This window comes from Ornithorhynchus anatinus, chromosome 7 (assembly GCF_004115215.2).
Source record: "Ornithorhynchus anatinus isolate Pmale09 chromosome 7, mOrnAna1.pri.v4, whole genome shotgun sequence".
Taxonomy (NCBI): Eukaryota; Metazoa; Chordata; class Mammalia; order Monotremata; family Ornithorhynchidae; genus Ornithorhynchus; species Ornithorhynchus anatinus.
The window spans coordinates 59,867,869-59,895,646 of NC_041734.1; the positions used below are offsets into that span (position 1 = coordinate 59,867,869).

Below are 27,778 nucleotides of genomic sequence, written 5' to 3' on the forward strand. Positions count from 1 at the left end.
TCCGGCCCAACACTTCTCTGGGGCAGCTCCAGCGCCCTGATTCTTTCAAGGGGTGCTCTCCGGGGGGAGGTGCTGTCACCCCAGGTCTCCCCACTGACAGGAACAAGGCACTTCAAGAGGCCAGGGGCTCTCCCCAATGGGTCACAGTTTTGCGGCAACTCTGACGAGTCACAGTTTTGCGGCAACTCTGGCGAGACGGTCTCTGCCGAGAGCTGAAGGGGGAAGGGGGCTAAACCTTGCCTTTGAAAGGGGAGCTCTCGCCACCCAGAAAAGCAGAGATGATGTGGGAGCCTGTCTCTCGGCCCTTCAACCAGGAATCTTGGGCATGGCAATCCTATCCTTTGCCCAGCAGCAGCAGGGTTCTTAGGTCAGTTCTTACTCGATATGCAGAACAGGGTTGAGGATGATCTACTTTTTTGATTTACAGCTGCAATGGGGGGGGGGGTGACGCTTTAGCCAGGGAAAAGGAGATGGTACGCCAACGGCATAATAAAAAGAAGCATCGTGGAGTTTACTCGGCTCTTCCTCTGTGCCAAAGCACTGTCCTAAGCGCTGGGGCAGGCCACAGGGCACCTGCCTCCTTGGAAAACGGGGCAAGACACAGCGGGAAGGGAGAGTGACCCGGAAACCAAATCCAGACAAACAGCAAGGCCAGACCGTCAAAAGTCACAGCCCCTCCGTTACTGCTTCCGGTGGCAGTTGATAATGCCCGAGAGAGCCGGAGAAGGATGGGGGAAATGACATCAGCGGCCCGGATCCCGGAGGAGAGAAGCGGAACCTGGAGCAAGCACAGAACCAGGCCCAGGTTTCAGTCTTCTCTGAGACTTACCTTCCTCCTTGCATCCCTCCACAGCTTGACATGCCACGGCTGGGCTTGCGACTCAAAGCCGCACCCTTCAAGGGACGCCAGAGAGCGGGGAGGATTTGTCGGGGCCCTTCCGGGGACTGAGGAATCCCAGCTATTTGAAAATCTGCAAGGTGGTTTAACCCATTTCCCCTTCTGAGTGTCAAGAGACACTTTGGATTATTTTTCTCCCTAGCATATGTTATTCGGGAGGTGACAAATTCCTGTAGTTACTCGTCCTGAGAGAGTCTGCTAAACATGAAAAGTGGATGTTTCAGACAATCTGCAGTCTCTCTCTCTTTCACACACACACACACAACCTCCCCTCCTATGTCTTCTTAAATTAAGAAACTCTGACTGAGGCTAGAGGGAGGAGGAAAATGGCAGGAAGGCAGCAAACTGGGTCACAACAGTCCCGAGTTATTATGGAAAGGGTCAAAATGTAAAATCAAACATAACGTCCGTTATTGCCACTTCTCCAGAATGTCATTCTAGCCCCCTTTAAATGCCCTAATGACTGCCTCGTAAAAATCCACCAAGCTGCGATGGTAGAATGGGCACCCCGGATCCTGAGAGAAGGACACTCAGGTTACCCTGGCACTCTCCAATTGAGCTCAGCAGGGAGAGGAGGCAACAGGAAACTAGAAGGAAATGTTAAAAAAGACTCTGACCTCAGCATAAAACCCCTGGGATTCAACACATCACAGCACAATCTCTCTCTTTACATGGATTCATACTTGAATGAGGACGGGGTAGGGGGAAGACCTGGTACCAAACCCTCTGTTTATTATGACCAACTGGGCTCCACGAACACAGACTCCATCTTGTCTCAGAAGCAAAGAGAAGACACCTGTTGGTCTTTTATCAATGAGCTCAATAGTGCTTTTCAAACACTATTCTCAATATCTCCTCAAGAAAAAGTAAAGGCATCTGAAGCCCTAGTCGCAGTTTTTTGCCCCATCCTTTTATGTAGATTGTTGTGCAACCCCTTAGGAGCCATCCTTTTAGCTTTTGAATTAAAAAAAAAATTAAATTAAATTTTAACAAAAATCACACTGCTTACTTTCGGTCTGGAGCCCTAACCCCTCTTTTACTATCTAACACTGAGTTCACTTTACACGGATTCCCCTTTCACTGGCAAGGCCCACATAAAACAAGCGAGAGTGTCCCGTTGACATATGTTCTAACTACCCTTACACACTGAGTGACAAGTACAGATCAGACAGTGGGGCCTGAAGAGGACCGATGGGGTCCCCCAACAATCAGACTCAAGGGCACGTCCCCGAATTAGGGTTCAGGAGGCTGCATTCCCAGGTCTCAGTCTGCTTGGCCAGAGCACCTTCCTAGTGGCCGAGAGAAGGCCTCGAACTTTTCACTTGGTCCTGGTTAAGTCCAAAAGAGGGGAGATATTTGGGCTCAACTTCTTGGAAGATATTTTGAGACCCACTTGGACCGCTTGGTTCTGTCCCTATTCAAAAGCCAACAGGAGAAGAATCTGCTGTTCCCTCATTCTCATTTACAAGCTGACATTCTCCAAGAGGGCTATTTGTTTGGAAACAGAATAGCCCTAGGCTCCTTGACACAGGGCAGTGCCTCCGTTGGGAATGGGTTCAGCCCTCTCAGCAGATAGCAGAGACGGTGGCCAGCAGGTGTATTAATAGTCACTCTGCTCTAGGGGGCTGTGTCTGCTGCCCACATGCCTCCGGAGCCTTAGAAACACAACAGGACCACACCAAAAATGACCACCCAGGAAAGGAGGCTTTGGAGTTCCTGCTGAGCCACTCAACATCTTAAAATACAATTGGACGCACTCTCACCCGGCCAACCGCAAAGGTGAAATGCAGACCGGGGTCGCGGTGCCATGGCGCCGGAAGGCAGACCGGGGAAGAGGCAAAGAATGGGCCGGAAGGAAGAGCCTGGTAGCACGAAGCGCTCGGGGTCTCTGGCATATGGCGAGGAGGGGCTCGGACGATTAAGAAGAGAGAAAGGTCTGTCAGAAAAGAAGCTTGCAGGTGAATTGTTCGACGATACCACAACCTGGACAGGAAAAGGGCAGCCAAGATCCATAGAGGAGGTGGTCACTGAAAGGTAAGGAACGCCCCTGTTGACACCGAAAAGTGTGGACCGAGAAATCCGAGACCCAGCTCTTTGTGAAAACAAGCTGAAGTAAAGGCACGCAAAATGAGCTGCACTCCAGTTCCTGAGCTAAGATATGGTCCCCTTTATTTCTCAGGAAGGATAAACCCAGTTGAGATTTGCCTTGCACCATCTCCAGATTAAATCATCGGAGTGAAAACAGTCAAACCAAAAGGCTGGGAGAGTTTACTGCCATAGGGGGAGGAAGGTGGGCAGAAGGAGAAGCAAAGAGTTGAGAGGTTAGGTCTATGTTCACGCTGCCTCCACCCCTCCCCCATTCTGACTCCTCCTCCGTCCTAGAGTCACCCTAGTCACTGCTCGAGCAAGATAAGTAAGACTAATGGAATGATACCCAAAAAAGGGATTAAAAAAAAGTTGCTGGCACACACTATTAAAGCCTTTGAAATAGTGTCCCAGGAGAAGGGGGGAGGAGGGAGAATATTCTGTGGGAAATGTCATCCCTTGAGTATTTCATCTTCAGCTGTGTTTGTGCACCTACTCTGAGCAGAGCATGGGTCAGAACAGAACGGTGGACAGATATTCCGGGGTCCGGTCAGCCACCGACTTCCTGTGTGATGCCGGGTAAGTCATTTTGCCCCTCTGGCTTTCTCCTGTGAGTGAAAGTACCACTCTCTCCTCAACTCATCAGGAAAAGGGAAGAGGGAGGGAGGTGCGGGGAGAGAAAGGAGGGGGATGATTGCTTTAGAAGAGCCCTCGGGTTACTGACTGACCGGGACGGCCGATTTAGATCGTTACTCGGCAGAAGCCATCACCAAGGCTTAGAGATGGATAAAAGAGCTGATGAGTAGTCCAAAGAAAAGCCCGGCTAGCTCAGTCGGTAGAGCATGAGACTCAATCTCAGGGTAGTGGGTTCGAGCCCCACGTTGGGCACAGTCTGGTTATGGGTTCGAATCCCGGCTCTGCCACTTGTCAGCTGTGTGACTGTGGGCAAGTCACCTCACTTCTCTGTGCCTCAGTTACCTCATCTGTAAAATGGGGATTAAGACTGTGAGCCTCACGTGGGACAACCTGATTACCCTGTATCTACCCTAGAGCTTAGAACAGTGCTCTGCACATAGTAAATGCTTAACAAATACCAACATTATTAAAAGCCAGTCAGCCATCCCATCAGAGGGTGTGCTGAAGAGGGTGGGTGAGAAAGACAACACTTCCTCAGCGCAGCGGGCTACAATTGCCCACCGTCCCCGAGGAGGAAGAAACCCACAGTCATCACCGAGCATGGTAAAACTGCGGCGTAAGGAATCACCTCTCATGCTCTTCTGGCAGGAAAGGAAGGGGGCCGAGAGCGGAGGGTTCTGTGGGCTGGTAAGTGTTGGAAAGAGAAAGGCACATATTCATTTTATTTTCCTCTTCCCTCCAGAAGGGTCAGAGCAACGCGTACCAGATTTCCAGGTCCCTTTTGTAGACGGTGAGATGGAAAAAACAGAGTAGAAGACAAAGACATTTGACGAAGTCTGGCTGGTGAGAGGTGAGTTTTACTTGATGACAGTTCTTATAGCCCAGGAAGAATTCTCACCCGAAAGGCCTGAAATGCCAGTCGATGGCCAACATTTACTCGTGGTACCACGAATTCAATACACTGAACCACCCCCCGCGGCTTGGAGACTTTAAACTAGAGAGTTCAATGGGCGGGAGGCAGTCAATTCACAGCACAGACACCCTCGGAGGGCAGAAAAATCTACTTCAGCTACAGGTTTTTTTTTTCTCCCAGAAGGGCTGTCAGAATGAGTCAAGTGCTTACAATTCAACGGAGGGTTTTATTACCACCAGAGCTACTAATTAAAGCGCAGTCAATCTGAACAAAGGGACTTTTCCCTAGAGTCATTCTGGGCCAGGGACGGGTTGGGTGAGGCAGAGAGAGCGAGTTTGCACAAGGTGGCCCCAGCCATGTTGCAAAATCCAGGAGCTGTGTCTCACCCTGAGCGGAGGGTTTATGAGGCAGTTTATGAACAGCTGAGGCACTCCAAGAAGCCCCTGGCAAAGAGCACCTAGCTACAATTACCCCGGGGGCATTGGCTCTGTGTGCGGAATCCCCTGGAGGGCTTCTCTTACGGAATCCTGAATGACACAATGGGGAGTAAAATAGATACAAAAACTCTCTCCGTCTCCGATCCCGCTGTGGCGACCACTCCCCGACCCTGAAAACCACCAAATTTTCATTGGCGGCTTCATGTGTCAAGGCCAGATCTCTACAGGCACAGAGAGCTACGTGTATCGTTCTCCCCCAAGCGCTTAGTACAGTGCTCTGCATGTAGTAAGTGCTCAAAAAATACCACGGATTGACTGAAGGGGCCTAGTGAGTTTCATCCACGGGGATGAACTTGACCACCCAAGACTGTCCAACTTCAAAGCCTTATTGAAGGCACATCTCCTCCAAGAGGCCTTCCCTGACTAAACCCTCTTTTCCAACTCCCTTCTCCATCACTCTGACTGGCTCCCTCGCTCAGCCCCACTTAGGTACTTATCCATAATTTATTTCATATTAATGTCTATCTCACTGTCTAGACTGGGAGCTCCTTGTGGACATGAAATATATCGACCAACTCTGCTCTTTTGTATGGCACAGCCAAGTACAGAGTCGACACAGTGGGGAGGATGGATGGGTAAATGGGGCCTTAGTCAAGAAAGGTCTATAGGAGGTGATGTGATGTGATTTTAAGAGGGTTTTGAAGTGGTGGACTGTCATATATGAGTGGGGAGGGAGTCCAGGTCCGAGGAAGGATGTGGGCAAGGATCAGTGGAAAGAGCCTGGGCTTGGGAGTCAGAGGTTATGGGTTTGAATCCCAGCCCTGCCGCTTGCTAGCTGTGTGACTTTAGGCAAGTCACTTCACTTCTCTGTGCCTCAGATACCTCATCTATTAAATGGGGATTAAAACTGTGAGCCCCACATGGGACAATCTGATCACCCTGTATCCCCCCAGCGCTTAGAACAGTGCTTTGCACAAAGTAAACGCTTAACAAATACCACCATTATTATTACCCTCCCAACCGCTTAGTACAGTGCTTTGCACAAGTAAGTGCTCAATAAATACGATTCACTGATTGCTGCTGAAGGGATCTTGGCGGCACCCCTGGCACTTTTCGGGTCTTTTTAGTACCACAATCCTCTCAAATCCTCGGCGGGCAACCGCTTTTCCACCGCTTGCCACCGTGCAGTTTGGTTTGCTCTGCTGTTGCAAATCCCTCCAGCCTACTGACACGCTTCAGCGCCTGAGGTTGCACGTCACTACATCTTTTTTCTGCCCTTCTTGTTTACAGTCAGTCCGTTTCAGCTCACCACACAGCAGCTGCTTAGGTCTCCTGCTGTCACCCAGGCTCCTCGCATGCCCCACCCAGGAAAGCTGTGCTGGAACGAGCACTGCTTCGTTGCAGGTGGACTTGCATTCCAGGACCTCGTGGTTTGTGATCCCATCTTGCCATCTGATTTCAAATATGGCTTGTGGGTGACAGAGATGAAATTGCTTGAGAAGCTGCATGTGACACTTGCGAAAGGCCCAGGTCTCCAGCCATATAAAAGGCTGGGCAGCACTAGCGCTCGGTGAACCTCCAGTGTGGTCTGAGGTTTGAGGTCACTTTGGCACCACCACGTTCTGTCACTCTCCCAATGAAATGTGGACGGGGTGCCTACTCTACTTTTGGAGCTAGACCCTCAGCCCTGCTCATCTCAGAACTCTAACCAGACCTAATAGTTCCCAAAAGGGCTGAAAAGACTCCAACTGGTGATTTTCTGGCCTATTAGCTCTTTGACAGCCATCCCCTCCCAGTTCTCATCACCCCGCCCCCACCCCCCCACCATCTCACACCCTTGCATTTGATTTCCTACTTGTCTGTAAGAGCATCTTTGGACTCTGTCCTGCCTAGGTAACAGAAATCAGTGACAGCCTTCAGTTATGTCCACTATCTTCAGATATGAATAGGATTTCCCACTGGGACATAACCTCAATCTTTGAGCTTTTCAATAAATCCTAATCACCGTGCTATCTCTATAAAACAGTGCATAATGTATGTGTGTGTGTGTGCGCTGAACGAGCACAGTAATCTGTTCGGTAGCTGTAGCTGTTCCTGGATGACTTACTCAAGGACCTTTTTAAATGATACTCATAGACTGTTGAATTGAGAGTTTCCTCAAGACCAGGAGAAGAATCTAACACCACCTTACAGGCCCCTTCTTGTACTCTCAAGATTGGCAACATAGGATAAATTGAACAACTGGACCACATAATACACAACCTTTCTAAATTGGTGGTGGGAAAAGGGCCAGAGAAGGCACATTCAACTATGTGCCATCCACTGTGTAGTCTTTCGCAGCACTTAGTACAACATTCTACACATCAAACACTCAATAAATAGAAGCAGCACAGCCTTGTGGTTAGAGCATTCATTCAATCGTATTTATTGAGCACTTACTGTGGGCAGAGCACTGTACTAAGTGCTTGGAATGTACAATACGGCAACAGACTGGGAGTCAGAAGGAACTGGGTTCTTCTAATCCCAGCTCCTGCCACTTGTCTGCTGTGTGACCTTGGACGAGTCACTTCACTGCTCTGGGCCTATGATACCTATCTGGAAAATGGGGATTAAGACTGAGCCCCATGTGGGATCTGGGCTGTGTATAATCTGATTATCTTGTATCTACCCCAGTGCTTAGTACAGTGCCTCGACACACAGTAAGCACTAAAAACAAAAAATACTGTTACCATACCAATTGGGATGGCCACACCCATCAAAAACAGCTTTAAAGTGATAATATAACTATCAAAAACAAGTATCTATAGGTCAGTTGTTGAGATATCCATCAGTTAATGTTCAGCAGCCAACAATCTAATCCCTTAACATAGCTAACCATTGACATCCATACCTGTCCTAGTACCAATCCTATCTCTAAACCTAAACACTCATTTTATCGATTAATAATATTGAGTCCTGGCCCTCAATCGGTTTTTCAATGATTGAGGCTTTTACAAGTTTACGTCGGTTTTGGGGAATAATGACTGGCCATTTTAGGGATTTTAAGCAATGTCACTTCCTTGTCTTAAAATCTCAGAATGGCCAAAATGACTTAGAAGCTACCAAAGCCAAGGTCAACTTCTGGTACCAAATAATGCTGTGAAGTCTAAACCCACACACAGCCTTCTCCTGCATATGTTGTGTTGTAAAGTTCCTATCTATTGTGTGGCACCGTGGTCTAAAGTCATAAATTTTCGAGGCTATGTGACAATAGTCCATAGTTTCTTTTCCTTCAATTTCCAATGCCTTCAGCTCAAATGCCAGATCGGTGGTAGAACCTAAAACAAATCCTGTGATGGCTGCCCAATCCCCTCCACATCAAGCAGAAACTCCTAATCAGCTTTAAAAGCAATCAGCTCTCTCCCCACTATCTATCCTTGCTCCTCTCTCATTATAACCCAGCCCACATGCTTCGCTCCTCTAGTTCAACCGGTTCACTGTGCCTCACTCTTTCATTCATTCATTCAATAGTATTTATTGAGTGCTTACTACGTGCAGAGCACTGTACTAAGCGCTTGGAATATACAATTTGGCAACAGATAGAGACAATCCCTGCCCAATGACAGGCTTACAGTCTAATCGGGGGGATTAGACTGTAATATCTAGAGAGAGAGAAAGAGAGACAATCACTCTTGTCTCTCTCACTGACCTCTTGCTCACAACCTCCCCCCTGGCTGGAACTCACTCACTTTCCATATCCTACAGACCATCTGTCTTGCCAATTTCTGCATCACCTATATGCCTGAGTCCTCATCCTCTAAGTGTCCCTAAGGACTCCTCCCCGCCGCAATTAGGCACCTATCTTTAAATTCTGCCGCTTTCCCCTATTTTGTAATGTACTTCAGTGTCTGGTTCCCCCACGAGATTATAAACTCCTTGAGGAATCACATCTACCAACTCTATTGCTGAAGAAACACAGCCTAGTGGAAAGAGACTGGGCCCGGGAGTCAGAGGACCTGGGTTCTAATCCGGGCCCCAACACCTGCTTGTTCTATGGCCTTAGGCACATCATTTGACTTCTCTGTGCCTCAGTTTCCTCATCTGAAAGATGGAGATAAAATACCTATTCTCTCTCCCCCTTGAATCGTGAGCACCGTGTGGGACGAGAACTGTGTTCGACCTGATTATCTTCTATCTTCCCCAGTGCTTATTACAGTGCTTGGCCCATGTAAGTGCTTAACAAATACAACTATTTTCATTATCATTAACTCTATTGTACATTCCAAAGTGCTTAGTTCAGTGCTCTGCCCAAAGGGCTCAATAATTACGATTAATTAAAATATCATCTATGATGGCCAACAATGTGGCAGTGGGATATTTACAACAAAAATGGTGCAGACTAGAATGAGGACCAAAGAAAGCAACATTTCAGAGAGAGGTAGGAATAATAATCATCATCATCATCATCTTTATTAATCTCTGACTCTATGCCAGGCACGGAACTAAGTGCTGGGTAGACACAAAAAAATCAGATCAGACAGCCCCTGTCCCTTATGGGGTTTATATCAGACTAGTTTGAGATTTTTATCAATTCACAAGGTAGGGGACTGGAGTTTAGAGGCAAACAGCGCAGACCCCTTTGAGCACAATTTACAGTCATGAAGACAGCAAACTGTGGGTTCCAGGACATTTTTTCCCTTAGGACTGTACTAAAATCCTTTTTGCAGGACATGGACAGCTTCCCACCATGGATGTGGTAATAATAATAGAGTGCTTACTATGTTCCAAGCACTGTACTAAGTGCTAGGGTAGATACAAGACAATCAGGTCCCACATGGGGCTCACAGTCTAAGTAGGAGGGAGAACAGGTATTGAATTCACATTTTGCAGATGGAAGAAATGAGGCACAGAGAAGTGACTTGCCCAAGGTCATACAGCAGGTATATAGAGTCGGGATTAGAACCCAGGTCCTCTGACTCCCAAGCCGGGGCTCTTTCTACTGGGCCACGCTGCTTCTCAATTTCAACGGGTCCAATCTCACCTTGGGATAGACAAAGATAATAAACAAACACACACAAACACAAAATGCCAAGCCCTGCTGCTTTCATCACAGTTTTGAAACTGAAAGGACGCAGCTGAAGCGACCCCTTTCCTTCAGGAGAGTGGGGCAGGGAATCTGAAGGGCCGGAAGGAAGGGTAGGTCGCCCTCTTCTGGCTTCTCTTTTCTCTTTGGACGGCTTGAAAAAGAAATGGCGCGTGGCCGGGCCCAAAGGTCACCCCGGAGATAGAACTTTCTGGTGAAAAAGAGAGGAGGATGAAGCACAAAAATAACCTGTAGAAGCGGTCGTGGAGCCAACCTGCTCTAAAGACCATAAAGTGGAATTAAACGACATCCGTCCCAGACAGAATTGCCAACTCCACTACAGTCAGGGGAAGTGTGGCTCCCAGAGCAATTTGAGCTGCGGGCCCTTCACTCATTTCAGGTCTCTGACCAGACTGGAGAGCTTCCAGTCAGGACTGAAAAGATCCAAAATGGTGGTTTTCCGGTCCATTAACTCTTTAGAGCCTGTCCCCTCCCAGTTTCCTAAGAACTCAGAAGGGGGGGGGAGGGGGAGGAAACACCTGGCTCCATTTTCCCCCCACATTCTCAAAAATCAATCAACCAAATTTATTGAGTGCTATGTGCAGAGCACTGTACTAAGCGCTTGGGAGAGGACACCACGACAATATAACGGTCAAATTCCCTACATGCAAGAACTTACAGTTTAGAGGGAAATGAAAATCAAATCAAACAAAAAGGAAGAATTGGCACCTATGCTCCCAGATCTAAATCAGCTTCTTTTCAACTGTTATCACTTAATGTAGGGCCCATCCCTCCTCCCTCTGAGCTCAGTTCAGATTGGTATACAGCGCAGGCCTGTTTAAGATTAACCTGGATATTTTTTTTTTTTTTTACCCTGCCCTAGTAAGGAGCAGAAAGGACCCGGCAGACAATAAGAATAATAAGAATAATGATATTTGTTAAGCACTTACTGTGTGCCAGGCACTGTACTAAGCACTGGGGTGGATATAAGCAAATTGGGTTGGTATAAGCAATAAAAGCAAATCTCCACCCCCATTTTCCAGATGAGGTAACCGAGGCAAAGAGAAGCGAAGTGACTTGCCAATGGTCACACAGCAGACAAGTGGCAGAACTTAGGTTAGGAACCACAGCCTTCTGATTCCCAGGCCTGGGCTGGGAATCATTTGGAAAGCAATTTTGGAAAGCACATTTGGAAAGCAGTTTCCAGGCTGACAGGAAGCAGAGCTGCTGGGCAGGCTCTCCTTTTGGTGGGCAGTCAGGGGCTGGGGCTCTGTTGGGCTTCAGTAGGGTCCCTAGAGGCATTTAATACTACCAGCGTTATCCCTAGCAACACAATTAAGAACAGGATTTGAGGGCGATTGGAATCAGTGGAATTTCTTGAGCACTTACTATGTGCAGAGTACTGTGCTGAGTGCTTGGGAGAGAGTACGACAGAATTAGAGAAGCAGAATTAGAGAATTAGAGAAGCAGTGTGGCTTATTGGTAAAAACACAGGCTTGGTAGTCAAAGGACAAGGGTTCTAATCCCAGGTCCACCACCTGTCTGCTGTGTGACCTTAATTAATTATGGTATTTGTTAAGCGCTTACTATGTGCAAAGCACTGTACTAAGCACTGGGGTTGGTACAAGGTAATCAAGTTGTCCCACATGAGGCTCACAATCTTAATCCCCATTTTATAGATGAGGTAACTGAGGCACAGAGAAGTTAAGTGACTTGCCCAAAGTCACACAGCTGATAAGTGGCAGAGCCGGGATTAGAACCCATGACCTCTGAGTCCCAAGCCCATGCTGTTTCCACTAAGCCACGCTGCTTCTCTAAGTGACCTTAGGCAAGTCACTTAACTTCTCGGTGCCTCAGTTACCTCATCTGGAAAATGGGGATTAAGACCGTGAGCCCCACGGACAACCTGATTACTCTGTTTCTCTCCCAGTGCTCAGAACAGTGCTTGGCACATAATAAGCGCTTAACAAATACCATTACTATTAATTAGTGGACCCGTTCCCTGCCCATAACGAGCTGACAGTCTAGAGACTGCAAACTCCCACCGCCAAAACCTACAGCACTCTACCTTAAAAAGATGATGAGAAAAACGTCTGCCACGCCTCCTTGATATGGAAAAATTCCCTACCTGTATTTGATTATTAAAGCTTTAAGTTTACTTACACATCTGATTATTTCCCTACCCCGGAAGCATCCACTGGGGATTATTATATACAATTTCAGATTCTGAACAGTTTGTGTCTTTTAAGCCCTTCACCTGTTCTTCGGTATCCTCCTTAGTATCTAGTACTGTGCTATGCTCACAGTGGACACAATAAATGAACAGACTAAAAAATTTAAAAAGGTAGTTGCATTCCCAGATTGGCTGTTTACCTTATACAAACTAATCTGAAGTGATGCTAGGCCGACAGCTCGAAGCAGAAAAACCAAGTTGAAATACTTACACACCCCGCTCCGCAAAACATACACACACACACACAAACAAAAACCCTCACATTTCTCACATACAATCTCCAAAGCCAACTGGCCTTTTAAGTCTAAGAAGCTTTTTTTTAACTGGAAAAAGACCATTTTAAACAACGCTTAATGCACACCCAAATTGGCTGAAAACCTTCCTTGCTAAACACAGTATCGCAAATAAATCTAATTGAACCCTCTGGCCCCCAGTGTAGAGCACCTGGCTCCAATTACAGACTTTTAGGGGGAATTGCCACATCCTCACCTGAATCTGGGAAGAATGTCATCAAAACACAACATAACCCAGGTCCCTGATACAAGGGGGTTAACAGGCCAGTGACCAGTAAGGGATGCCTGGGGTTAAGCAGGAGGAGGCAAATGCAAGTTGTCACATATCACCTTTCTCAACCTGTTACCCCAACCTCCACTGCTGTACTATACTCATATACTCAAAGGCAAAATGAAAACAGTTGATTCGATGAAAACCAAATGAACACCTGATTAACTTGTAACCATCCCAGTGCCAAGAAACATGTCTGACACATAATAAACACTTAACGAATACCTACGTCATTAGGATGGGTCCAGGTTTCTTTTTTTTTTTTTGTTTATATAATAGTAGATGAGTTGTCTTTTGGGTGTAGGATGGCAGCCTCCCTGCAATATTTATGTACCTCTCTTTATTCTTTTCTGCTTCCCCTATTCATTTTAATGTAATTAATTTTAGTGCCAGTCTCCTACACTAGATTGTAAGCTCCTAGAGGGCAGGGATTGGGTCTACCAACTCTATTCTCGCCCAAACGTTCAGTATAATTCTCTGCATACAATAATTGCTCAAAAAATACCAGTGACCAATGGATGGACTGAGAGCAAGACTGCCTCCATGAGTGCTAGTAAGAGTCTTGCACACAGTGTCCTTGGAGATTCAGCAGTGCTCCTTTTCTGTCCCCTCACTATTTGCAGTGAGCATTGCTCAGACACTAAGGGTGAAGAGAGAAAAGGAAGATCTCACCATCAGCAGGACAGTGCCCTTGAGTTGGTTTTGCAGAAGTGGAGATGGCTCGCAATGAGCCATTCACACTCTCTCACCCAGTCTCACTGTACCCAGCGGCTCACTTTGCGAGACAGCCTATCAATCGTATTTACTGAGCGCTTGGGAGAGCAAATATAACAATATGACAGAGTTAGTAGACATGTTCCCTGTCCACAACGAGCTTACAGTCTAGAAGGAAGAGAAGAGAATCTTTCTGAGGCCTTATCAGAAGCACACACCACAGAGCCTTCATCCATTTTGTACACCATAGCTGAGTATTAGATAATGATGGCATTTGTTAAGCACTTACTATGTGCCAAGCACTGTTCTAAGCGCTGGGGGAGATACAAGGTAATCACATTGTCCCACATGGGGCTCACAGTCTTAATCCCCATTTTCCAGATGAGATAACTGAGGCACAGAGAAGTTAATGGCATTTGTTAAGCACTTACTATGTGCAAAGCACTGTTCTAAGTGCTGGGGAGGATACAAGGTGATCAGGTTGTCCCGCGTGGGGCTCACAGTCTTAATCCCCATTTTGACAGATGAGGGAACTGAGGCCCAGTGAAGTGACTTGCCCAAGGTCACACAGCTGACAAGCAACAGAGCTAGAATTAGAACCCACGACCTCGGACTCCCAAGCCCGGGCTCTTTCCACTGAGCCATGCTGCTTCTAGAGACTGGCTAAGAATGGTTCCCTCCTACTTAAATTGTGAGCCCCATGTAGGGCAGGGAGTGTGCCCAATCTGATTATCTTGTATCTATCCCAATGCTGAATACAGTGTTGGACACATACTAAGCACTGAACAAATGCCAACACCACTTGTAAGGGTCCAGGAGCACTTTCTATCTGTCAAGCACTGTTCTAAGCACTAGGATAGATACAAATCAATCAGGTTGGACAGAGTCCTTTGTCCCACCTGGGGCTCACAGTCAAAGTATAAGGGATAACAGGAATTGAATCCCCATTTTACACTTGAGGAAACAGGCACAGAAGTTAAGTGACTTACCCAAGGTCACACAGCAGGCAACAACAGAGTCAGAATTAGAACCCAGGTCCGCTGATTCCCAAGCCCAGGCTCTTTCCACCAGGCCATGCAGTTTCCCATTTTCATGCCAAAGCATACCTCTCCATTCCTCAAAAAATCTTGACTTTTTTTTTAAATGGCATTTAAGCACTTAATATGTGCCAGGCACTGTACTAAAGGCCAGGGTAAGATACACGATAATCATGTTGGACACAGTCCATGTCCCACGGGGGGTTCACAGGCTTAACCCCCATTTTACAGATGAGGTAGCTGAAGCCCTGAGAAGTTAAGTGACTTGCTTAAAGTCACACAGCAGATGGTTAACAGTCTCCCTCCACCCCGAGCAGAACCTTCTGACCAGTGGCTTGGAGGCTCTCCCCTTCCTACCCTTTACCCACTACTGTCTGCTCATCCCAAGCAAGCTCACCTTCTCACTGGGCCTTGCTCTCAGTTCTCCTGAATCCAGGAGGACTGCTCATGCCCTTTCCCCCACCTGGAACTCCCTTCCAATCTGCCAGCCCCAACTCCCTCCAGAAATCCAAAGGTCAGGTGGAAAGCTGTCAGAACAGAGGGTTTTAGTAACAGAGTTTCCAAAATTAGACCTTAAAACTTGACTATCACAGCACCTACGGCACTTGCCCATTTTCTCTACTGCAGGCCAGGTTCTGGAGTTCCCAGAATGGTGACCCCAAATCCCCATTTAAGAAAAAAACCCAAAAAAACCCAGCACTTCCATACTTCATGCCTGAGGAGTTAAAAATCAAGGTTGTAGCCTCTTTCATTTGGTCAGAACCAACAGACTTCGAAATAATTTGCCAGAAAGTTTGTGTCAGCCCTTAGTGTTTTTCCTAGCAATAAAACCAAGGCCTTTGCTAATAAGTAGTAGCACCTGCTTGCCCAGAAAAACCTCATTTCTCCTTGCAGCCACCACAGAATTACAGATGTGCAAATCTATAGTGCTTGAGAAAGGAGGGTCACCGTGGCATTGAGCAGAGACTCCCACACCTGACGCTCATATTCCCAGGCCTAGAACATGTCCACTCTTGTCTTTAACCTATACTCCCAAACCCAACGTATCAGTGAATGGTATTTATTTCGTAATTCAACAGCAGACTTCAGAGTTTGGTTTACTGAATCTGTTGTGGCTTTCAGCTGCAGGAGATTAAAAGTCATCAACCTTTAGGATAATTCTATTCTCTTTTTGCCTTTTGTAGTAGTATTTGTTACTATAGGTCAAGCACTGTCCGAGTGCTAGGGTAGATACAAGTTAATCTGGCTGGAATCAGTCCCTGTTCCACACAGGGCTCACAGTCATGTGGGAGGGAGACTGAGTATTGATGCCCCATTTTGCAGCTGGAGAAACTGAGGCATACAGAAGTGACTTGTCCACAATCACACAGCAGATAAGTGGCAGAGCAAGGATTAGAACCCAGGTCCTCTGGCTCCCAGGGCTAGGCTTTAATCTGTTAGGCAATGCTGCTTTCCAAAGTTGTAGAAATACATCTTTAAAATTGTGCTTCGGGAATCAGTTGTAGGATAAATTCAAGTCTCAATGCTTTCCAAAGTTGCAGAAATGCATTTTTGAACAATTGTGCTTTGGGAATCAGTTGTGGGAGAAATTCTAGTCTCAATACAAGTTTTAATACATCTGACTTTAAATAACTTTCAGGAGAAACCATCTGGCCGCTCCCTCTCGGTCTCTTTTGCGGGCTCCTCCTCTGCCTCCCACCCGTTAACTGTGGGAGTCCCTCAAAGCTCAGTTCTGGGTCCCCTTCTATTCTCCATCTACACCCACTCCCCTGGAGAACTCATCCACTCCCAGGGCTTCAACTACCACTTCTATGCGGATGATTCACAAATCGACATCTCCAGCCCTGACCTCTCTCTTTCTCTGCAGTCTCATATTTCCTCCACTCTTCAGAACATCTCTACTTGGATGTCTGTCTCTTCCTGTAGGCTAGTTTTAAAATGTAATTTGATTCCATTTTTTAAATCTTAAATTCATTTGGGTATAAATGTCTTAAAAATGAATCCAATTAATGAATCATCCTAATTCTGCCACCGCTGACAAGATCCATTTAATAGGTTTGTGTAACCATTGTCCACGTCTCTAACTTTATCAACAGAATTAGCATGTTATTTTGTCATGTGATATTGGTACAGTTTTGAACTTTTTAATGTTCAAATGTTCAAATATTCAAATGTTCAAATGTCACAAATATTTCCCCTCCTATGGAAATTTAGCTTTCTTGGGTAACTGGCACCTGGGGCTATTTGTTGCTTATCTAGCGATTGCCATTGTTTGTTTCATTCTAATATTATGTCCTCCCCTCCAAACCAAAATTTGGATATTATTGAGTTTTGGATTGGTGCTGGAGTCCAGTATCCTAAATTAATCCATAAGAACAGCTGCCTTGAGTATAGCTAGCAATGATGAGGTTTTTGCTTAGCCAATGGCAAATAATGGAAAAGAATAATATTACCAAAAAATGCTCTTCTTTGCAGATTGTGTTTGGCATAATTTGTAAAAATAAAAATTTTCATAGTTTTGAAATTTAAATGGTATTTTACCTGAATTTAAAAAACTGAGTTACTGCTCCATTCATATACATAAAGCCCCAAAATCTTTACCTTCCATATACAGTAGCTATGATACCTGATAAATCACAGTTATTGAGCGCTTACTGTGTGCAGAGCTCTGTACTAAGCACTTGGGAAAGTGCAATGTAACAGAGCTGGGAGACACGTTCCCTGCCCCCATTGAGCTTACAGTCTAGAGGGGGAGACCAACACTAATCAATAAATTACATGTACGTACCTCAGTGCTATGGGGCTGGGGGAGGGGTGAATAAAGGGCACAAACACAGGTGGCAAGGGTGATGCAGAAGGGAGTGGGAGACAGAAGGGAGTGGGAGAAGAGGAAATGAGGGCTTAGTTGGGGAAGGCCTCTTGGAGGAGATGTGCTTTTAATAAGGCTTTGAAGGCGATCATCTGTGGGATATGAAGAGGGAGGAAGTTCCAGACCAGAGGCAGGATGTGGGAGAGGGGTCAGCGGGTGAGATAGAGGAGACTGAGGTACAGTGAGTAGGTTGGCATGATAGCAGTGACATGTGCCGGCTGGATTGTAGTAGGAAATCAGGGAGGTATGGTAGGAGGGGGTAAGGTTTAAAGCCGACGCTAAGGAGTTTCTGTTTGATGCGGAGGTGGATGGGCAACCACTGGAGGTTCTTTTGGAGTGGGGAAACATGGACTGAACGGTTTTGTAGAAAAAATGATCCAGGCAGCAGAGTGAAGTATGGACTGAAGTGGGGAGAGACAGGATGCAGGGAAGTCACCAAGGAGGCTGATGCAGTATTCCAGGCGGGATAGGATATTTGCTTGGATTAACGTGGTAGTGGTTTGGATGAAGAGGCAAAGGTAGATTTTAGCAATGTTGTGAAGGTTGAACTGATAGGATTGGTGACGGCACATAAATACTACGGGGCTGGGGGGGGGGGTGTCAATACGGGGTACAAATCCAAGTGCAAAGGTGACAGAAGGGAGAGGGGGTAGGGAAGATGAGGGTTTAGTAGAGGTAGGCCTCTTGGAGATGATAATGATAATATCACAATTACCACATACCACATAACTGTGGTATTTGTTAAGTGCTTACTATGTGCCAGGAACTAAGCACTAGGGTAGAAACAGGGCTATAGGATTGGATACAGTCCCTGCCCCACATGGGGGTCACAGACAACCTTAGTCTCAGGAGAAGCAGCATAGCCTAGTGGTTTTCGATTCCACCTCCGCCACTTTGCTGCATAGCCCTGGGTAAACCACTTAACTTGTCTGTGCCTCAGTTGCCTCATTGTAAAAGATGGGATTTTAATATGGCTGTGAAGGTGGGGAGAGTGTTCGTTTGTCAGATATGAAGGGGAGGGAGTTCCAGGCTAGAGGAAGGACATGAACAACAGTATCATTCAGGACCTAACTTGGGAGGATTTTTTTAAATTTTTTTTGTTGTTGTTAAATTCTACCCACTAATTCCACCCAAAGAGGAATCTTCCAAGAGGTGAAGCTACTGTGCTGATTTACAATCAAAGAGATACCACTGAGGCAAAGCTATTCCATGCTCCTTCTTTAACTTTTTTTTTAATGGTATCTGTTAAGCGTTTACTATGTGCCAGGGACTGTACTAACCTCTGGGGTACATACAAGCTAATCAGGATGGACGCAGTCCATGTCCCACGTGGGGCTCACAGTCCTGATCCCCATTTTACAGTTGAGGGAACTGAGGCACAGAAGTTAAGTGACTTGCCCAAGGTCACACAACAGACAAGTGGCAGAGCTTGGATTAGAACTCAGGTCCTTCCAACTCCCAGGCTCTAGCCATGAGGCAACTGCTGCTTCTGTTTCAACTGCCTCCAGTAGTTTGAGTATTTGAATTGCTAATATGTTTTTCTTTCCCCACTCTAGGGTAAAGGAAAAGATAGCCATCCCTGAAGGGAGGTGTCAAATTACCCTTGGAGGGTTATTTAAGGGATTGGGGGAGAGGGGGAGGACACAGGTAGCCAGCAGACACATATAACCAGTTCTGCTACTCTGATCATTACTTACTATCAGAATGACCTGCACTGACTGCCTGAAAAATAGTCCTGATCGATGAACTTTGCTGGCCAAATGATTTAGCACCGATGCAATGTAGTGGTTATAGCCAAAACTCTTCTGAGAGTTCTTTTAAAAAAAAAATCATCCAGAATCGGTCAATCAATAGTATTTATTGAGTGCTTACTTTGCACAGAGCACTGTACTAAACACTTGGGGGAGTCCAACAATATAACAGACACATTCCCCACCCACAATGAGGTTACAGTCTAGACATGAGCATACGGTTAAGAGAATAGAGAGAAAATACACTTAAAGGAAATCCCTCAGGTAGTTTCTCCTTCATATATATGTGTGTGGTGTGGGTGTGTATATATATATAATTTCAAATCAGGAATATTAGAGAAGATGGGACATGCAGCATGGCATAATGGATAGAGCAAGGGCCTGGGAATCAGAAGGTCATTTGTTCTAATCCCAACTCTGCCACGTCTGCTGTGTGACCTTGGGCAAATCATTTCACTTCTCTGTGCCTGTTATCTCAGCTGGAAAATGGGGATTGAGACTGTGAGGCTCACATGGGACAGGGACTGTGTCCAACCTGATTTGCTTGTATTCACCCCAGCACTCAGGATATAGCAAGAGCTTAACAAATACCATCATTAGTATTATTATTATTACTGTGAAGAAAAGGGGGCTTGTTCTGGGCAGGGAATGTGTCTACCAACTCTGTTATATTGTCTTTTCCCAACTGCTTGACTGGAGAAAAGTACACCCAACCCCATCCCCTGACATAGCATATGCACCTGACACACTCAAGTTCACTTCCACCCTGCCAGATGCTCAATCAATCATATTTATTGAGTGCTTACTGTGTGCAGAGCACAGTAGCAGTGTGGCTCAGTGGAACGAGCATGGGCTTGGGAGTCAGAGGTCACCGGTCTGAATCCCAGCTCTGCCACTCGTCAGCTGTGTGACGGTGGGCAAGTCACTTAACTTCTCTGTGCATCAGTTACCTCATCTGTAAAGTGGGAATGAAGACTGTGAGCCTCACGTGGGACAACCTGATTACCCTGTATCTACCCAGGTGCTTAGAACAGTGTTCTGCACATAGTAAGCCCCTAACAAATACCAACATTATTATTAGTATTATTATTATTAGAGCCTGGAAGAGTACAATATAAAAGAGTTGGGAGACCCATTCCCTGCAGACAAGTTTACAGTCTAGTGATCCAAACTTAGATCAATCAGCCAATGATAATTACTAAGCACTTAATAAGCACAGCATTGGACAGTAAGCTCGTTGCGGGCAGGGAATGAGCCTGATGTACTCCCCCAAGCCCTTACTGTATGCAGAGCGCTGTACTAAGCGCTCAGTATGACTGACTGACTAATCGCTCGGGAGACAACAATCCAACAGACTTGGTGGGCTACTATTTAGGTCCAAGTGATCGGCTGGCTCAGTAATCGCTTAGAGAAACTCAGAGAAGCAGCGTGGCCTAGTGGACAGAACACAGGGCGGGGAGTCGGAAGGACCTGGGTTCTAATCCTGACTCCTCCACTTGTCTATGTGCCCTTGGTCAAGTCACTTAACTTCTCTATGCCAGTTACTTCATCTGTAAAATAATAATAATAATAATAATAATGGAATTTTGTTAAGCACTTACTATACGTCAAGCATTGCTCTAAGCACTGGGGTAGATATAAGGGTGTCCCACGTGGGGCTCACAGTCTTAATCCCCAGAACTGAGACTGTGAACCCCATGTGGGACAGGAATTGTGTCCAACCCAATTTGCCTGTATCCACCCCAGCACTTACTACAGTGCCTGGCATGTAGTAAGCATTTAACAAATGCCACAATTATTATTCATTATATTAATTAATAATAAGAAGGAAAACCCTCTTGTTCCAAGTATATTTAAAAGTCCACAAGTAACCCAGAGAAGCAGCGTGGCTCAGTGGAAAGAGCACGGGCTTTGGAGTCAGAGGTCATGGGTTCGAATCCCAGCTCGGCCACTTGTCAGCTGTGTGACTTTGGGCAAGTCACTTAACTTCTCGGTGCCTCAGTTACCTCATCTGTAAAATGGGGATTAAGACTGTGAGCCCCACGTGGGACAACCTGATTCCCCTATGTCTACCCCAGCGCTTAAAACAGTGCTCAGCACATAGTAAGCGTTTAACAAATACCAACATTATCATTATTATTATTAAGTTTGGGTGCTCATTAGATGATTACAGTTTGAGCTCTCTGAAGGATGAGACATGGAGGGTTTCCTGAGAACGCCCGGTAGACTGAGTAGTGGAGCGGAGATAATGTTAAATTATTTTTTTTTTGTGGTATTCATTAAGCGCTTACTATGTGTGCCAGGCACTGTACTAAACACTGGGGCAGATCCAAGTTAATCAGGTTGGACACAGTCCCTGTCCTGCATGGGGCTCACAGTCTTAATCCTCATTTTACAGATGAGGTCACTGGTGGCCCAGAAGTGACTTGTCCAAGGTCACCCAGCAGACAAGTGGCAGGGCAAGGATTAGAACCCAGGTCCTTCTGCCTCCCAGGCCCGTGCTCCAGCCACTAGCCCACTGCTTCCCTTGCAGCAGTGCTTCACTGTTGCCCCCAAAAATTCCTTGAACTTGCTCTCGTGCGAACAAGTAACAAATGCTTGGATCAGAGTTTGCACATTTATTTTCTCTTCTGCAAACTCCATCTTCCTTTATAAATGACAAATCCAATGAACAAATATGGGAAGAAGTGTGGTCTAGTGGAGAGAGCACAGGCCTGGAAGTCAGAAGGACCTGAGTTCTAAGCCTGGCTCGGCCACTTGTCTGCTGGGTGACCTTGGGCGAGCCACTTCACACTTCTGTGCCTCAGTTACCTCATCTGTAAAATGGGCATTAAGATTATGAGCCCCATGAGGGACATGGACTCATACAACCTGATTAATTTGTATCTCCTCCAGCACTTACTACAGTGCCTGGCACATAGTAAACACTTAAATACCATAAACAAAAAAAATATAAGAAGCAAATGACAAATGAACCATTAAGAGAAGCAAATGGTGAACAAACAAGTATGAGAAGCAGCATGGCCTAGTAAATAGAGCACGGACCTGGGAATCACAAGGACCTGGGTTATAATCCCAACTCTGCTACTTGTGTGGCATGTGACTTCTGGCAAAATCACTTAACATCTGTGCCCCAGTGACCTAATCTATAATATGGGGATTAAGACTGTGAGCCCCATGTGGGACATGAACTGTGTGCTACCTGATTCGCTTGTATCTATCCCAGTGCTTAGCACAGTGCCTGGCACATAGTAAGCACTTAGCAAATACCAATTAAAAAATAAAATTGGCACCTTATAAAAACACCCCCAAATCAGGGCTTTGCAGGTTGCTAGCAGTTAGCCTGCAAGGGCAAACCTTAATTTAGAAGAACAACATTTCATTACAGGTAAATCCTGCACTTGTGCACAATTATTTTCAAAGCAAGATGTGAAATTCCCAGCTGCCTGTCTCAGTGAGACCTGAGAATTTTTACAAAGGGGCTTGCTCAACTGAGAACCCCACCCCCACCATCCCCAAGGGTTTTGTAAAGGGCCCAGTTATTTATTGAGCAATGACCTTCTCTTTGGTGAAGGGGAGGAAGAGAAAGAAAATTCTCACCTGAGTCAGGTGGCACAACGGTGGCATTTTTAGATCAGGAGATTAAAAAATGGTTGTATATTTCTCTCTCTCTCCCTCTCTCACACACACACACACAGACACACACACTATCTGTTGCTAGAATATATATCCAATTCCTGCAAACTGTTAGCCTCACACATTTTTGGGAAACAGAGATCAACATTCCATGCACATTTTACTGAAGAGGAAATTACAGGAGGAAGTGAGAAATAACTTTCAAATCAAAGTGGCAGAAGAAGAATAGAAATCAAAAATTCTCAACTTCCTCTCCCACACTCTCTTCCCAGATAGTAGAAAGGGAAGGAGAAGAGAGACAAAAAAAATTGGCTGTGTAATAACAATCCCTATGGTATTTGTTAACAGCTTCCTACACGCCAGCCACCATATTGTGCTAAGCGATAGGGGACAGATCAGCACAGGGCCTGCCCTATTCAGGACTCCCAAACTAAGAGGTGAGAAGAGGTGGGAGCTTGTCCCCATTTAACAAATGCAGAAACTGAGGCTCATAAAGATTTAAGGGGCTTGACCAAGGTCACACAGTGGGATTAAAACCCAGGTCTCCTGCCCTCTGCTCTTTCCACTAGCCCATGCTGCCTCCCCTATTTGCCCTGCTGTGAAAGCCAAGACCAACCAGAAGGCCTCAAATGGATTTATCGTTCAAGGGTATTTGAGCATAGGGCATATTTATCTTAAATATAAGTATACATTCAACTACGGGCATCAAATACAGTGCAAGTACAATGTAATTGTTAGGCAGACACTTTAAAAAAATAAAAAAATAAATGGTGGTATTTGTTAAGCACTTACTATGTGCAAAGCACTGTTCTAAGCGCTGGGGGATACAAGGTGATCAGGTTGTCCCACGTGGGGCTCACAGTTTTAATACCCATTTTACAGATGGGGTATCTGAGGCACAGAGAAGTTAAGTGACTTGCCCAAAGTCACACAGCTGGCAAGCGGCAGAGCCGGGATTAGAACCACGACCTCTGACTCCCAAACCCGGGCTCTTTCCACTGGGCCACGCTACTTTACAAAGTGTTCCAAATTATAAAACCTAAAGAGTGAAGTATTATTGGTTTCTTTTGATCTCTGTTTACTGTGTGTCATATCTTGAGACTAGAAACCAGAGTTCAGTTTACTTTAGTGCAGGAGATTGGGGGTGGGGGGAGGAATGCTAACTTTAAAACCACTCTGTTATCCTAAAAAGCGAGCAAAGAGCAAATGGCCCAGATCTAGCTAGACTCTTAAAAATATTCTGATGGAATTAAATGTACGAGTTTTATGGTAGACTATCAAATACAGTAAACACTTAAACACCGAATGCTCAGCCAACCTACCAAACCACATTCAAAAGTCCCAATCAGAAATGCTTATCAGATGAGATGGGTTGTATCCCTACAAGTCTAGCAATACAGAGGACTGAAGCACTTACCCCACAGATTCAGGTTAAAAAAAAAAATTCAGGGAGTTTTTGCCATAATGGCCATAATAATCACCTCAACCTTTTATCTGCCTAGATGACTCTACTTCGAGTGGGATGCGTTTTGTGGTACACTAATGTTCCTCCATATTATTTTCATCCAGAAATACAAGTGTTAGCTGATCAAAAAGCCTGAGTCAAATGGCCTAGTAAGGATGTGTGGGCTGGTGACTAGGTAACAAATACAGAGGCTGGTACAGAAGGCTCCAGCTCCTGAATGCCAATAGGAGCATAGAGTGGCCAGACCTCCTGGGCCAAGAAACTCTTGTCTGAACAAAGAGCCATTTGTTTCTGCTTAGCTCTGCAGAAGGGCAGAAACAAAACCCAATAGGGTGGGCAAGCTCGCCTTCTAGACTGTAAGCCCGTTGTGGGCAGAGAATGTATTTGTTACAGTGTGGTACTGTACTCTTCCAAGTACAGTCAATCTTGCACTTAAGTACAGTGCAGTGCTCTGCACACCATTAGCCCTCGATAAATTCCACTGATTGATTAAGACAAATCAGTAGCTTCAGGCCTAAGAAAATCCTCCTCCTCCTGTTATATCTGAACAGCCAGCAAGGTTTCGGTATGATTCAAGCAGGGACATGATCAGTGCCCCCTGGATCCTATTAGCAACTCTGCCGCTCAGTTTTTGTCAGCCGTTATATCACTATCTCCATATAACTGGGGCTTTTCAAAGGTGGGAGGAAAAATTACAGTCCGTTCTCCTATAACCCAGGAGATCACGAAGAACCTCACGCTCTAGTAGAGAATATACTGGTGCCACACACGTGCACGTAACCATTTCTTCTAGCACTGCACCCCATTCTGTCCCACTGCACTGGGGGAAGAGCATGAGAAAGCAGCAGGCCTAGTGGAAAGAGCCTCGGGTACTTGTCCCAGATCCACCACTTGCCCGCTGTGTGACTTCAGGCAAGTCACTTCACTTCCTCTGTGCCTCAGTTTTCTCATCTGTACAGTGGGGAGAAGATACCCGTTCTCCCTCTCACTTACACTGTGGAACAGGGACTGGGCCTGAGCTGATTATCTTCCCCCATGCTTAGCACAGTGCTTGACCCATAGTAAGCACTTAAATAACCTCATTAATCCTTCAACAGCATTTTACCTGAAAGGCGTAGTGAAAACCTGCATTATAGGAGAAGTGACTGCACTATGTTTTTAATCAATTCAAATCAATAAAAAGGGAACTGAGTCCTCCGCACATAATAATATAGTATTTTGTTAAGTGACTACTAGGTGCCAGGCACTGTAATAATAATGGCGATATTTGTTAAGGGCTTACTACGTGCTAAGCACTGTTCTAAGCGCTGGGGTAGATATAAGGCAATGAGGTTGTCTCACATGGGGCTCACAATCTTAATCCCCATTTTACAGATGAGATAACTGAGGCACTGCATTAAGCACTGGGGTAGATACAAGCAAACTGGGATAGACGCAGTCCCTGTCCCGCATAGGGCTCACAGTCTTAATTCCCGTTTTACAGATATGGTAACTGAGGACCAGAGAAGTGAAGGTACTTGCCAAGGCCACACAGCAGACAGGTGGCAGAGCTGGGATTAGAACCCATGACTTTCTGGCTCCCAAGCCCGTGCCCTATCCACTACGCCATGCTGCTTCCCAGTTCTAGGCCTGCATATTGGCTCTAGGAGATACTGTCTTTCCCGTTCCGACTCTGCCAGATAGCAGCCAAAAGAGCGATAAACAGAAGAAAGACTAAGCTTCTTAGCAACTCCTTTTATTTTTACCCTAATAACTAACCCCATAGAGTTAGATAATCCACCTTAAGTATCTATATGCCTCTCCTGCTCTTAGGAAAGCAGGCTCTGAGGGTTAAATAGCCTGATCCCGAGTCTTCAGCTGCCATTGTCAATATCGGAAAGAGAGGGTGCTAAGCCCAGTCCTGAACTTAACTAACCCGCCAAAGGATCACAGCCTTTCCTGATGTAACCAACCCTGCTCTCCCTACTGGTACGGGAAGTATAGCGGTGGGCCAGAGACCGGCCGGGGCAGGGGGCTCCGCAAGTTGAAAGATCTCAGTCGCGTATAGAAGATGCTTCCGACTATAAAATACCCTTTCGGCTCCCTTTGATGCCCTAGTAGGAGTTAAAGATTCTATACACTGGGAAATGCTCCTGAGCTCTCGGGGGCAGCAGTGGGGAGAACCAATATTAATATCCCCACAAAGATCTGTTTACAGGTTAAGTGACAGCTGCAAGGGCCTCTTGATGTCGGCTCTGATCTTTGTATTCAGGGCCTTCCGACAACACAGGAATCCTTGTTCCATGAGCTACGCGTTCTTATTCAGCCTCTGCCACTCTTCTGCCCCCTCCTTAATGTCACCAGCACCCTTTCCTTGGCCTCAGCCCCAAGAGCTTAAGAAAGGGTATATTGGGAAACACCGTCACCTACCTGTCAAGTCAACAAAGGAGCAACCACAGACCAGAAACTTATCTGTGGGCTGATAACTCCTAAAGGACCCAAAAGAAATAATAATAATGATGGCATTTGTTAGGCACTTACTATGCGTCAAGCCCTGTTAAGCGTTGGGGTAGATACAAGGTAATCAAGCTGTCCCACGTGGGGCTCACAGTCTTCATCCCCATTTTACAGATGAAATAACTGAGGCACCAAGAAGTTAAGTGACTTGCCCAATGGAGGGACCCCCTCGGAGAGAATCTTCCAGCTCAATCGAGGCCAGGAGACTCCCGCAGTTGTCCACACGGCTACAACCGCGTCGTTTCGGAAATCTCCAGCCCATTCCCTCGTCCCTACATTCTTGTCAGGCACACAGCCACAATGTGAATAAAGATTTTTAAACACGGAGATGGCTGGCCTCGGGGGATGGAAGAAGATCCAAATTCTCTGGTTTTGGACTCCGATCCAGCTCAGGCCTGAAGAAACTGAAAAATGGTCTTTTTCGGCCTGCCTATGTCATCTCGGGGAAATGGGTTTTCATCCAGTCCCTGCCCGCTTTGCACTTTCACACTGGAACCAAACGGCATTATTCTGTCCGAATCCAATGCCCATGGGAAATATTACATAACCCCACCAGCACCACTGACACAGATGGATTTCGCCATCTCTCATCTTTAGAAAAGACCCAAGCATGTCAGGATCAGAATAGGACTACCCCAGGGGAATTAAAGCTGTGCCTGGCTGTTGTGGATGAAGACTTGCAGTCAACAGAGCTGCTAGAATACAGGCTTGCACGGACAGTAGGGATGAGTAGTATTTGAGTGCCCGCTTTTTTTTTTTACGGTCTTCGTTAAGCGCTTACCATGTGCCAGGCGCTACTTGGTACGTTGCACTGTAGTAGATGTTTGGGAAGTACAGAGTAACCAAGTGGCAGGGTCCCTGCCCACAAGGAGCTTGCAATCTAACAAACTAGTTAAAGTAACCAAGGTCAACTAAATCCCCTCACTGGGAACCAATGACCTTTTTCTGAAAAAGCCCAACGTCCCAACTAATGGAACAAGCT

At 46.1% G+C, this 27,778-nt stretch overlaps 1 protein-coding gene and 1 long non-coding RNA gene across 2 annotated transcripts in view; one reads left to right on the forward strand and one right to left on the reverse strand.

Annotated features, from left to right (window-relative positions):
• TECR (trans-2,3-enoyl-CoA reductase) overlaps positions 1–27,778 on the reverse strand; it is a 42,049-nt gene that overhangs the window by 9,160 nt on the left and 5,111 nt on the right. The gene's annotated exons all lie outside the window — the stretch shown is intronic.
• LOC103171255 lies at positions 3,364–27,123 on the forward strand. The gene is made up of 3 exons (XR_003761057.2): positions 3,364–3,562; positions 4,362–4,469; positions 26,911–27,123. It is a non-coding gene; the product is annotated as an uncharacterized LOC103171255 (long non-coding RNA).